This window comes from Gekko japonicus, unplaced genomic scaffold (genome assembly GCF_001447785.1).
Source record: "Gekko japonicus isolate JY-2015 unplaced genomic scaffold, Gekko_japonicus_V1.1 scaffold236, whole genome shotgun sequence".
Classification (NCBI taxonomy): domain Eukaryota; kingdom Metazoa; phylum Chordata; class Lepidosauria; order Squamata; family Gekkonidae; genus Gekko; species Gekko japonicus.
Window position 1 is genome coordinate 215,640 of NW_015171508.1, and position 14,732 is coordinate 230,371.

Below are 14,732 nucleotides of genomic sequence, written 5' to 3' on the forward strand. Positions count from 1 at the left end.
CTTGAGTGAATCTGTGAATGTATCTGTTTTCGTGTGCTTGAGAAATACTTAGTAAAGACAACATTTATTCATTAAACCTAGTGTGTTGTCTCAATTCCTGGGAAATAGGAGCGTTCGTTTCCGAATCCGCCCTCTGTATACACAGGTAAATTACTCACGCACGCCCACTGCCATACATAAGACAGAGTTGGGCCTTTGGAACCATCCTTAGGAAGAGTTCCGGTATCAGTGGCCTCTATGGCATTATACCCTATTGAAGCCCCTCCCCAAACCCTCCCCTCCTCAGGCTCCAACCCCAAATGTCCAGGTATTTCTCCACCTAGAGCTGGTAACCCTAAATATGCCTTGATTAAACCAGGGATAGCAACAAAGATTTAGATCAGGAGCTCGCAACTCAAACCTTTATGTTTCTGCTTCTCAAGAGGATTGCAGTAACTTTATACATTTTATCTGAAATTTAATTCGAACCGTAGAGCATGGGGGAATTCCTAGAACATTGCCCAGAAGTGACATCACATTCCGCTGAAACTCCATCCCCCACAGGCACCGATCCCAAAAATCTCCCCATATTTGTGGGCACAGGTCTGGCGATGATATGAGAAAGACAGCAAGAAGGGGTGTGTGCAGAGTACGCAATGCCACATTACATACAGAGATCTCATGTGCCCCTGCAATATATTAGCCCTCTTTTAATGCTTTCTTCTGCTAAACATCATGAGGGACATTGTGATAACACAACACTATGAAGAGACCTGCTAGATAAGACCAGCTGTGCATATGGTCAGCACTCTGTTAGTCTGTTTCACACGATTATTATATTATTAATAATAATTAATTAAATAATTAGCCAATCAAAAGCCTCAGAAAAAACAGAACCTCAGAGACTTCAAACTTCCTCCCTTCCCTATGGTTGCCCCCCCAGCACTGAGGTGCAGTGCCTCCACACATGGAGATCCCATTTAGCAATCGTGGCTAATAGCTATTGTTGGGAGTACCCTCTGTGAATTTGTCTAATCCTCTGTTAATCTTTGGTACATGCAGTTGGATGCCCAGCCATTAGAGGGTCCATGTTTGTGTACACTGTGCACACTGAAATTTGAAGGTAGTCATTTTGCCATGGAGACGCACATATTGTGATGATCACACATAGCATGTTCTATAACCATCTTCAAGTCCTTGAAGGGCTGTCATCTAGAGGATGGTGTGGAGTTGTTTTCTGTTGCCCCAGAAGGTTGGACCAGAACCAACAGGTTGAAATTAAATCAAAAGTTTTTGGCTAAACATTAGGAAGAACTTCCTGATAGAGTGGTTCCTCAGTGGAACAGGCTTCCTCAGGAGGTGGTAGGCTCCTCTTTGGAGATTTTTTTAAACAGAGGCTAGATGGCCATCTGACAGCAATGCTGGCGGATAATGAGAGGGAAGACAGGGAGGGTTACATCAGTACTAAGTTCTCATGGCCCTTTCTTACATACCCAGGGAAATGCCAATTGCCACTTTGGGGTCAGGAAGCAATTTTCTCCAAGCCAGTTTGGCCAGAGACCCTGGAGGGTTTTTTTGGGTTTTTTGGTCATCTTCTGGGCATGGAGCAGAAGTCACTTGGGGTTTGGGGGGAGGTATTTGTGAATTTCCTGCATCGTGCAGGAGGTTGGACTAGGTGACCCTGGAGGGTCCTTCAAATTCTATGATTCTATCAGTACAAACTCACAGCTCCTGCCACTATTCATTTGTTAGCCAATAAGGTGCCAGTGGACCATTTGTATTACATCAACTCATGAAGCTGCCTTATACTCAATCTGTCCATTGGCTCGTCAAAGTCCATATTGCCTGCCCTGGCTGGCAGTGGCTCTCCAAGGTCTCAGATGGAAGTCTTTCACATCATCAGCTACCTGATCCTTTTAACTGGAGATGCCGGGGATTGAACCTGGGGTCTCCTACATGCCAAGCAGAAGCTCTACCAGTGAGCCACAGCCCCTCCCTAACGCATGGCTACCTCTTTGGCATCCACTGCCATCCCCTTGAAATGGCCTTCAGCCAGGGCCAATTTGTGCTGCTCTAATGCCAGGCAACTGAGACTCATAGGCTTAAAAAGACTATGTTACCTTGGTCACAGAGGTGCACAAACTCACCCATTAGCATCGGGCACAAGCTGGTCCTTCCATGTGGATATGCTTGCACTGTGGGACAATTACGCTGTATATCTTTAAATGAGGGCCCTTCCTAAGGAGATGGCCTTTAAGGACTTTGTGCCACAATGTTTTATAAACATCAGGTTAATTGAGGACTGCTGTATATTTAATGGGGGGGGAGCCCTCTGGGACAAACTACAAGGAATTGGAGTTGTTCAGCAGTCCATTAGGCAGACACTGCCTTGCTGAAATGGTCATGGGAATCCCAGAAGGCCAAATCATTAATGGGACACTAAGCTCCAATTAAGGGCATGGCCCAAAAGACCAAGGTGAAAAACATGGTCCTTAGCACCAGTCCCAGAGGACCTCTTTAATCTGCCTGCTTGATCTCCTGTGCAGAAACACAACAGCAAACAAAAAGTGTTTGTGCAGGAAAGCCAATTTTTGTTGTCCAGAGCGCAAATGGAAGAAATCACAACATACAAGCCCAGTGAAATCTGAGACAGGCACCTTCCAAACTGAACTAATCCTTTAATATAAAGCAAATAATTAAAACAAAATTAAAAAAAACCTTCACGGATCAAGAGCTACAGTGCTGGCATGCTATATGCCATGTGGAAACTGTATAGCAAACCGTGGCAAGACCCACATGTTGCTGGAATACAAAACCAGGAAAATGTTGTGAATAGGAAAATCCAGGAGGTGGATGACTATGAAAGTGCAACATGGGGGGGGGGAGTGCAGATTCAGCTTGGATCCAGTAATGCACAAGTGGAGATGTTAGAGAAGAAAAGAGAGAAGAAGAGATTGGATTTATACCCCGCCCTTCACTCAGAGTCCCAGAGGGCCTTACAGTTGCCTTCCCTTCCTGTCCCTGCAACAGACACCCTGTGAGGTAGGTGGGGCTGAGAGAGCTCTTTCAAGGACCCCTCTTTCCAGAACAGCTCTGAGAGAACTTGTGACTGATCCAAGGTCACACCAGCAGCTGCATGTGGAGGAGTGGGGAATCAAACCCGGTTCTCCCAGATTAGAGTCTGTGCACTTAACCACAACACCAAGCTGTCACTTTCACTCATGCTAAATAATGCCATTTCAGTCCACTTCCACGACCGTTTGCAAGTGGATTTTGCCATTCCACACGGTAAAATCCATTTGCAAAGTGCATTGAAAGTGCGTTATTTAGTATGTGCGAAAGCAATTAATGGAATTAACGTAGTTCTCCTTGGAAAGTGCGTTATTTAGTATGTGTGAAAGCAAATAATGGGATTAACGTAGTTCTCCTTGTGCAAGAGCATGTGTAGTACCTAGCAGTTTCTTCCCTTTATATTTTAGTGCCCCCAAATTAGTTGCCCAAGATCTCATGCAAACAGAAACATAGGTTGGAATACAGTAAGTGTCTACCATGGTCTTCCCCCTGTTTCTGCTTGCACAAGGGCTATAGAGTAAGTGGACATTTTCCACTGAATCCAACCTTCAGTGTGTGGAAGTCCCCATTTGCTGCTTCCTGCACCACCAGGGCTGTTGGCCAGCATAGGGAACACCATGCAGTTCAAGCTGGGATCAATGCTCCCTCTAAGCAGTGGAGTCTTGTGAGCAAAAAATCTACTTTGTGAGCTACTAGCATTAAAGTTGTGAGCGAGCAATTTGGCTACTCCATAAATTAGTTTGTTCCGGAGCCATTCTTCCTGAGCTAAAACAAAAATGTGTGAGCCAGAGGCTAAAAACCTGTGAGCTAGCTCACAGGTAACTCAGCTTAGAGGGAACACTGGCTGGGATACAGTTGCCGTGGCCTAGGATCCGCCAGAACTCATGGGTCAGGTGATTCAGGAGAGTGAGTCTGTGTTTCTTTCTGCTACACAGCTCTTCTGATTCACTGCATTTCTTCCCTTGTTTGACTCATACAATTATCAAAAAATGCCATCCCTTGACCATTGAGAGCTTGTACGGCTGGATTTGCTTCAGCAGAAATGGCTGATAATGCTTTTTCAGTAGTCCTATATGTGTGGGGAGGGAGAGCAGGCCTTGGCCCCACCCTGCTTGTGCTCAATTGCTATCTTGTGAACATGGTGCCTATGTGTGGCGGAAGTATCCACGACTGCTTTTCAAATGCTGTTGATCATGGGGAGAGAGTGTACACACCGGCACTTCCTTTGTGCATTTGCACCGTGCCGATGACGGGGCGCCTGCAAGGAGGTGGGGGATGGGGCCTGGCTGCTCATTCCTGCACTTCCTCCTCATGCATTTATCATGGGGAGGTTGTCTGTACAGGTGTAGTGTGTTCCTGGAATAATGAAGGCTAGGCAGGGAAGGAAGAGAGGAAGATGGAAACATCTGACCCGGCCACAGAGACAGGAGGCAACTTCTGACAGCACTCTTTTCCCTTCCCCACCGTCAAGTCAGAGCCGATTTATGGTGATCCACTAGGGTTTTCGAGGCAAGAGATGTTCAGGCGTGGGAGTCTCCCATCCGTCTGCCTAACTTCTGAGATCTGATGAGATCGGGCTAGCCCGGGCTATCCAAGTCAGGGTGAAAGCACTCGACAGAACTGATGGCTAGCTGGAGCACCCCGTGCCAACTGCTGACATCACCTCCCCAGGGAAATGACCCTGTGATTTTAGGAGGCAGTTGAAGAGGGTTTTATTTAGGACCAAAATTGGCGAAGTTTACTAGCAGTCCGGAGAGGAGATTTTAAATTACAGGTTTTTATGTTTTCTTAATGTGTTTTATTTTATTTATTTATTTATAATTATTTATTTGTTAAATTTATACCCCACCCTCCCCCGTAGGGCTCAGGGTGGCTTACAAGGCAAGAAACTTGCTCATAAAAACATCAAATAGTTTAGTATATTTAAAAACACAGTATAGAATTTAAACCCAATCAAACAATAAAATGCTCAAACTACACAGCATCCCTTCAAGGATATCAGAGAGGACAAACCACACACCAAAACTGGAGAGGGCGACAGACGCTTCCGGACCCCAACAGAGCTCCGAGGCAAAGCCAATGGAGGGGGAGGTGGGCCCCCTCATCACAGCCGCTCTAACCGCCTGTGCGACAGTGGCCATAGTGACCCTCCAGAGGCAGCAAGCCTGGCTGCAGTGGGAAGGGGTCTCTTTGTGCACATGCGCCATTGTGCGCTTCTGCGCATCCTGTGGAGACTTGGGGGGGGGAACCTGTTCGCGTTGGGACATGGGCGGGCACCGGATGCCACGGGATTCCACCGGAAACGCGATCAGGTGCCCGCCCTTGCCCCGCGGTTTCCAGAAACTAGTACCTCGGAGGTACTAGTTTTTTACCCCACATCTTTGGCGGGAAGCCTCGGGCTCAGCACGGGAGCTCTACGCTTCCCAAATGTGGTGCTGTGATCGCACCCAGAAAATCCGCCTATCTTCCGTCTCTGTAGCGTGGCTAATGTTCCATGTGACCGCAGCCTATGTTGTGCTTGTTGGTTCTGTTTGCAATTGGAGGATTTGGACCAGTAGTTGCTGTAGTGTGTTTGGCTACTGGCTTCTATGGCCTGGATAAGGCATAGAATCACCCCTCGGAAACAATGGAGACAAGATTAGATTTAAATGGCTGCAAGTCATAACCCCCCCCCATTTAGCTCCTTCTTGATTGGAAGCTGGGGGGAGTGAGAGGGATGGCTGGAATGCGTTTGCATCTGTTTGAGCCTAACAGCTGATGGGGGCACCTCAGTTCATGTGATTTTTGTGATGAATTTAGGTTTGGGACGAGGTTCATGCCCATCCCTAATTGGGACGCAAATAATCCAGAATGCCAGTCAGGAAACCCTTCCTGAAATCCCTACACATCCCCACTGGCTACAGTTTTCAAAACTTCACAATAACATCTTGAACTCTTAGCTTAGGCTGCGATCACATGCACCTTTAGATCCAACATAGCTGTGAATGCCTGACGGATCACAAGGGTGCGATCAGACAGCAACATCTGGGAAGCATCCCGCAGTTGTCAGCAACCCGTGCTGCTCTGCTGCAGAAGCGGAGTTAAAAGACGCCGGGGAAAGTCCGGTGGTAAACGGGTTCCAACAGGCCATGGACAGACTTTCCCCTGTCTGATCAAGCAAGTGCGCACTCATGCCGTTGGAATGGTCTGATCAGGCCATCCCAGTTTGGTGCCATTTCCCCTCCCTCTTCGCAGTATGTGCACCATCGCATGCTCCATAGGGGGCCCTCAGTGTGGAAGTGTGATTCCTAATTTATGTGCATGGGAAACAAATGGCCAAAAAAAAAAAAAAGACTCACCCACAGTTGTGTCTCATCACCCACTGCTACAAAGGGCTGTGTGATCTCGCAACTGCGGGTCAAATTCCTCTGGAGGAGATAGCTCTCTTCCCCTCCACTTCAACTGGTGCATGTGACTGCAACCTTAGAATAGCCAGTCCTTTTGAGTCATGTTGAGCCAGGTGGAAAGTCTTTCATCAATAAACATGTCAGCTTAAGAGCACTGATTTTCAGTGGTTTGTATATGGCAAAGTTTGCATGCTAAAAATATATGTATTATCATTATGCGTTCACTCCATTGCAAACCTTTTAAGGCTAAAGAGAATCTCAATGGGTTGTCAACAATTTTGCAAATCCTATTTTGTATAAAATGCAAACACATTACGCAAATGGCTCCTTCCTTTAGCGAAGGATTAGGAGCTTGGATCTCAAACCTCACCCCTACCTTATTGCTGTGACACAGATGCTGCTCAAGTAGACTGGCAGGACAGTCAATTGACTAGTTAAATTTTGTCAACTGACTGGTCAACAGACCATCTGTTATTTGACTACAAAACCATTATGCAAGTAGTTTCTATTGGTATCTTCAGTGATGGATTTGGGGCTCAGAGCTCTTTCCTATGACCTGGATGCCTCTAGGGTAGACTATCATGTCCATCAACTGACTGCTCTCATATTGCCAATTATCAAACAATGGAGCATTGGTTTTTGGGGTTTTTTGCTGTCAAACCAGAGCTTACCTACAGAGACTTCATGGGGTTTTCAAGGCAAAAGATGTTCAGAGGTAGTTTGCCATTGCCTGCCTCTGCATCGTGACCCTGGACTTCCTTGGTGGTCCCCCATCCAAATACTAACTAGGGACAACCCTGCTTAGCTTCTGAGACTGACAAGACTGGGCTAGGGTGGGCTATCCACGTCAGGGCCATTGAATATTGAACTGCCATAAAATACTGTCATATATTTTATGAAGTTTTTTAAAAAGCTACTGTGTCATTGGCAGCATACCTTTTTAAATTAACTTATAGTGTTATTTATCAGTAACAAATGCCTTTGCAAATGAGCTTCTGTTTTTAATAGCTGCTTCGTCTTTGTTTTATTTATTTTTTAAGTGTCATTTATTAACATTTTTTGTAGCTATAGGCTGACTTTAGTATGCCAGGAGGAAAGCCAAAAAGAAGAACCGTGTAGTGAGTCGTTCATATTTATAGAACTCTTACCTATTTTTGTCATAACAATTAATTGCATTTGAGTATTTTTTCGCAATAGCAGTCAACTAATTAGTCTTTGTAATTAGTCTAAGCATCAAAGCCCCTTGACAATTAAAGCAACTTTTTGTTATAGTAAATAAAGTTATTTTGAAATTCCGTTACATACATTAGAATGTATAAATAACCATGTGGGTCAGATCAGGGCTCCATCCAGTCCCTGCATCCTGTTTCTATCAGCGTCAGTCAGATGCCACCAAGATGCAGCTTCCATCTGCTTATTGTTCCCTAGTGTCTGACAGCCAGAGGAATTCTGTCTCTGAATCTGGAGGACCCCAAACACTTGACCATTATTTGGCAACATTTGGTTGGTGGGTTGAACAAATATTTTTGTGGTTTGTCAGACAACCAGCCTTATGCCATGTGGGTGCTGAACTGTGCAGTTAGCCCCTGTGATAAGGCATATAATATAACTAGCGCCACGGAATGCTACCAAAAAAGTGTTTGGTGTAGTGGTTAAGTGTGAGGACTCTAATCTGGGAGAACCGGGTTTGATTCCCCACTCCTCCACTTGCACCTGCTGATGTGACCTTGGGTCAGTCACAAGCTCTGGCACAGCTGTCCTTGAAAAAGAGCAGTTTGTGTCAGAGTTCTCTCAGCCCCACCCACCTCACAGGGTGTCTGTTGTGGGGAGGGGAAGGGAAAGGAGTTTGTAAGCCGCTCTGAGACTCCAAGTGAAGGGCAGGGTATAAATCCAATCTCTTCTTCTTCTTCTTTTGGTTATGATTTCAGTTGGCCTGTAATATGCGAGGCCTACTTATGCTTAATGTAAAAGACAATCCTAAACAGAGTTAACACCCTTCTAAAACCCACTGACTTCAGCTAAGAAGAAGAAGAAGAAGAAGAGATTGGCCAGTAGTCATGTATGGCTGTGAGAGTTGGACTATAAGGAAGGCCGAGCGCCGAAGAATAGATTCTTTTGAACTATGGTGCTGGAGGAGACTCTTGAGAGTCCCTTGGACTGCAAGAAGAACAAATCAGTCAATCCTCAAAGAAATCAACCCTGACTGTTCCCTGGAAGGCCAGATAATGAAACTGAAGCTCAAATACTTTGGCCACCAAATGAGAAGGGAGCACTCACTGGAGAAGACCCTGATGCTGGGAAAGATTGAAGGTCAAAGAAGACGGGGACGGCAAAGGATGAGATGGTTAGACAGTGTCATCGATGCAACGAACATGAAATTGAGCCAACTTCGGAGGACTGCAGAAGACAGGAGGGCCTGGCGGGAGATGGTCCATGGGGTCGCGAAGAGTCGGACTCGACTGTGCGACTGAACAACAACAACATAGGAAGCTGTCAAGCAGAGAATGATGGAGAAAGTAATCCTCTCTTGTTTGTCCGCAGGATTTGGTAAAGCCACGGTAAAGCCAGGTGAGAAAATGGCCCCAGATGATCTTGTTCTCTGCATCACTCCTGTATCAGTTGCCTGCAGCTGGAACATCTACAAGGTCAAGCATAAGATAACATACAGTTGGTGAGCCAGGAAGAGCTGAGACAGAAAGTGGGAGAGTACCCCTCCACATTCCAGACCCATGACAGGGCTACCTGACATTGCCCCTCCTGGGGTGGACAGTTACCAGTCTCAATTTTTCCTGTTCCCCAGGAACTGAGGCATGGGAGAGAGAAGAAATGACCTCTACATATTGATGTTCTAAGAATTTGCACTAGCCTTAGAACGTAAGAACATAAGAACAAAAGAGAAGCCAGTGTTGGATCAGGCCAATGGCCCATCCAGTCCAATACTCTGTCACATAGTGGCCAAAAATACCAGGTGCCATCAGGACATACACCAGTGGGGCCAGAACACTAGAAGCCCTCCCACTGCTGTCCCCCCTCCCGTGTACCAAGAATACAGAGCATCACTTGCCCCAGACTGAGAGCTAATAGACACTGATGTACTTCTGCTCCATATGCTTATCTAATTCCCTCTTGAAGCTGTCCATGCTTGTAGCTGCCACCACCTCCTATGGCAGTGAATAAAGTATAGTAATATATAGTACAGGAGAATATAGTAAAGACTATAGAGACTAGGAAAGGCAGCCTAGAGCATCACCCCGAACTCTGCTTTTCCCAGGCACAGTCCCCCAAATCTCCAGGCATTTGGTAAAGCAGTGCTAGGAACCCTAGAACACTATGAGAGGAGCAGCCAGCCATACAGTGCCGGAGGAAACAACATTAAGCAAGGAAACCGCAGGCCATGCATGCAGGTACTCATGGGCATTCGGTACCTTTGCTTTTAATGATGAGGATGACAGTGCTTCAGTCAGTGCATAGTTTTCAGGCTAGAAATGCCATCAGATATGGCCTATGAAAGGTTAAGTTCTGAAATTTTTCAACCAGTGGAAATCTATTGGGCCATCTTCCTTCTTTTGTAACAATTTCTAAAGTTAGGTAAGGGTCAGATTTTGTTTCTGTTTCATCTTTCTCCAGCAAGGAACATGCCCGAAACAGCTAGCATTTGTGTTCAGTTCCACTCTTGTGTTTTCTGCTTTCCAAATGCAATACTCCCATATTCCCACCTGAGGTCATTAGCCACAAGGTAGGTTAAACAACAAAGCGTTTGCGTCCGTCCTTCAGCGTTGCCCCAAACCCCATTAAATCCTCATTACCGTTCGGCTAATTATTTTGAAAGCTAGCATATTACTTGTTAAACAACGTTTGGTTCAGAAGAATATAGTGTTTTTCTGACTACAATGCTGAAGTTAAAAAAAATATTATGTGGAAGAAACTCTTACAAAAGTGAAAAGCAAATCTTTTTGATGAGGCCAAATCACAACACGGGCCAAACAGACAGACATTGTGACGTTTTCTGTTGGCCTTCCTTCAACGCTGGCTCTGTGGTTTCTGGATCATTTAATATTCCAGGAAAGAATAAACATATAGGAAGAGGACATCAATAAACTGGATTCAAACCTTTGAAATATAATCATTACCACTGTCAACTGAATCAAGAATTTTTAGTTGAATAAGCACTTACCTTTTAAAATGACTAATCAGTTCATTCATCCATCAGACTTAAATAAATCATGACATTTCTAAAAGCTTCAATATGAAGTGCTTTCTGAGGGCTTAAGTCCACATGAAGGGGTGGCTCCAGGCGTGTGGGGCCAGGTGTTCTCCTGGAATAACAACAGATCACCAATCTGCAGTAATCAGTGCCCTGGAAGAAACTGCAGATTCAGGGGGTGGGGTGTATGGTATAGACCACCAATTCTAGGAAAAATTGAAGAAGAACTGTTTTTTATGTCTCACTTTTCTCTACACGAAGGAGTCTCAGAGTGGCTTACAATCACCTTCCCTTCCTCTCCCCACAACAGACACCCTGTGAAGTAGGTGGGGCTGAGAGAGCTCTAAGAGAACTGTGACTGGCCCAAGGTCACCCAGCAGGCTTCACGTGGAGGAGAGGGGAATCAAGCCTGGTTTTCCAGATTAGAGTCTGCCACTGTTAAGCACTACACCACACTATGAAAGAAACATCCCTGGTGGGGTGGATTGACTGTCATCAGTGGCCAATTGGCAGCCCTATGTTTAGGCACTGCCATGTCTAAAAGAAGGCTTGTGTGGTTAACAGCACAAGTCAAGGAAGCTATAAAAGGTAAAGAGGCTTCTTTTAAAAGGTGGAAGGTCTGCCCCAATGAATTGAATAGGAGGGACTGCAGACTCTGGCAAAATAAATGTAAGTCAATAATAAGGCATGCAAAAAGAGATTTTTAAGGAGTGGGTTGCTGAAAGCATCAAGACAATCAACATTTTAAAAAATATATAATGAGCAGGAAAGCAATCAGAGACGCAGTAGGGTCTTTGGATGACAAAAGAATAAAGGGATTGCTAAAGGAAGATGGGGAGATGGCATAGAAGCTTGATGATTAATAAATTAAATTAAATTAAACAAATTATAAATTAAACAAATAAATTAAATAACAAATTAATAACAAATTAATAATTGAGCCAAACTGAGGTGACCAGAGATGAAGATCTAACCTACTGGGGAAATTGTATGATGGCATACACATGAGAGTTCTTAAGGAACTCAGATGTAAGAAAGTTGATTTTCTAGCCCATGTATGTAACTAGGGTTGGGCACAAACCACAATTTTGCAGTTCGGTTTGGTTTGTGGTTCATGGCTTGACCATACACAGAATCATGAACCAATAGGCCAGTTCATGAACCGAACCAATTTGTATCAGTTCATGAGCCATTTAAATTTTAAACCCCTGCTTTCTGCTCCCCATGAAGAGTGGCAGGGAGCAGCAAGCAGGGCTTTAAATGGCTCTGAGCCATTTAAAACAAACAGCTGAATGTCGGGGAGCTCCCTGCCTCTCAGCTGTTTGGTTTAGATGGCTCTGAAAAGCCATGGCCAGCAGAAAGCAGGGGGTGAAATATCTCCCAGCTATTTCAACTCCTGCATTTTTGTTTGCTGACAAATGCTGCAGCAGCAGAATGACCGCCTGCCATTTCCCCAAAAAGCACTTTCCTGGGGACATCTTCTTTGGGGTGCTGTATCTTGGACACTGTAAACCCAATCCTCACCAAACTTGTAGGGCAGATAGAGGAGAGTTAGTCAGAGAGTTTCTATGAGTTTGGGGTCTGTAGCTTCCACGGCTTGCACAGGATCAATTCTATACACTCCTGAACTTCCTGCACCTGTCAAAATGATAGCTGACAGGGTTAGGTTCTTCCCCCTTTTCGTTTCTTTCTCTCTAAACATTTCAACCAGCCCCTTGAATTTGACCTGGAAACCAACTGCAAACCAGTGCAGCTGCTTAGCCACTGCTGCTCACTGAGGGTGGCTTGACCTTGTCTGATGAGGATCCCGTAGAAGAGGCACTCGAGTTTATGTATGCAAAGCATACAAAAGAATGAGTCCCACCCCACCTTGCCAAGCACAAAGCCTCTGTCCATGCACACCCTTTCAGTCTTAATGATGGGAATTTTGATAGTCACATCATTAAGGGGAGGGGGAAATGGGGATAAAACAGAGAGAGATGCTACCTGACACAATATGCTATTTTATCTATAATTGCGATTACTCACAGCCTATCTCTGGAGAATGCCAACCATTCCCAGGATCTTTCCAGCTGTTCTTAAATATTGCAATGAAACAAGGAGAGAAGCAGCGGTGCACTGCCACCATAGAGGACATCCTGCCACAAATGCAGCGTACAATTAGTAGGAGACCAAGAATTTCCCAGAAACTCCCATTTGGTGAATTCAACTTTATAATAGGGTTTTTGTACAACCACTGGGATTTTATTTTTATTTTTTAAAAGAGAGTATTAATTTTGTGCCAGTGAATATGATATTGGGACAAGGGACTAGATGAAATGATGAGAATAACAGCCTCTGAAAAGATCACATCTCCCTCCTGTGCCAATGTATTAGACTACAGACGGCCGTCTTTCTAGAACCGCCATTCACAGTGAATGGTAACAGCTTCCTGCCAAGATCTAAGTTACACATCTTTTTGAATGGCAAATGATTAGAACTAGGTCAGGTCGGAAAAGAAGAAATAACCCATTGAAGTCCACTTTGGGGGTAGTAGACATTGAGAAAGCACGACAAAGGAGCATGTATGGCGGGTTCCTGGCCTTGGAACTTGGGGCAAAACAAACAGTGATGCCACACATTTGACAAGGGGAGGGTTTTTTCCCTTCTATACAAAGATGAGAGGAAAAAAATCACTGTCGAAGTGGGCTCAGGAATGACCTGGCTGCTTCTTGCTCTGACTGAGGGCTGCTGGGAGCAGGGGGTGGGGCTTGTTGCATGTGCCCGCCCCCTGGGCTCTTTACTACCGGAGCTCCGCTCCTGTGCGCGCCTGCAGGAAATGACCCCTGACTACGACCATGCTGAATGTGACAACTCCTTGTATTGATTGGCGGTCAATTCAAGGACTTTGCTTCAGATGTTCAGTGGGAGTTTTCTGCTTCCTGGATTCCCACACATGCTCTTTTCTCCTTTGGGCTGCAGTGTGCAGGTAGAAGCAGCTTTTGTCTTCCTCCCAGCACTGCCTTCACTTCATCAAACCACCCTGTGAAGCTGCTTTGCCTGGATTTGTGAAATCACAATCTTTATGTGGTTGAACGTACACATGAGCACACGAAGATACCTAATAATGAATCAGACCCTCGGTCCATCAAGGTCAGTATTGTCGGTTCAGACTGGCAGCTGCTCTCCAGGGTCTCAGGCTGAGGTCTTTAACATCATCTCCTACCTGATTCTTTTGCCTGAAGATGCTGGGGATTAAACCTGGGACCTTCTGCATACAAGGCAGGCATTCTACCACTCATGTTAGTTTGTACCATGGAAAATATTTCTGGTCTTTAAGGTGCTACTGGACTGGAATGTTGTTGTACTACTACAGACTAACGCCTGAAACTAACTACCTGTTAAGTTGCAGCATACAACATGACATAGAACTCCCAGGCAATATCACTTGGCCATATTCACGAATTCATTCATTTGCAGCGCTATCCTAGAGGAACACTTTCCTAGGAATAAGCCTCACTGAATAGAGCTGAGTAGGATCCTGAGTAGACAGTTTTAGGACTGTTTGAGTGTCCTGGCCCCACTGATGGACCTACCTGATGGCACCTGGTATTTTGGGCCACTGTGTGACAGAGTGTTGGACTGAATGGGCCATTGGCCTGATCCAACATTGGCTTCTCTTATGTTTTTATGTTCTTATGAGTAACAATGCAATAATAAATACAGTACACATAGATTAAAATTTTAAAATCAACAACAACACAGACTATTTCTGGTGTCCACCAGCCCTCCCACAAGTGCAGGGCATATATAACTAATTAACAGAGCCCAGTCAGCAGATGCCAAAGCAGTTTTTAAGAGCGTGATTCATATAAGGGCAATTCACCTGGGCAGTGTTAGCAGGGAAGGCCAAGGTCTTCATGTGTCCGTGGCCTCACCCAAAGGCCTGATGAAACAGCTCTGTTTTACAGGCCCTGCAGAATTGCACAAAATCCCACAGGGCCCTGATCTTGAGTGGGAGCAAGTTCCACCAGGCTGGAGCCAGGACAGAAAAGCCCTGCTTGGGTTGCCAGGTCCATCGTCACCCCCAGCAGGGGACTTTGGGGGGCATT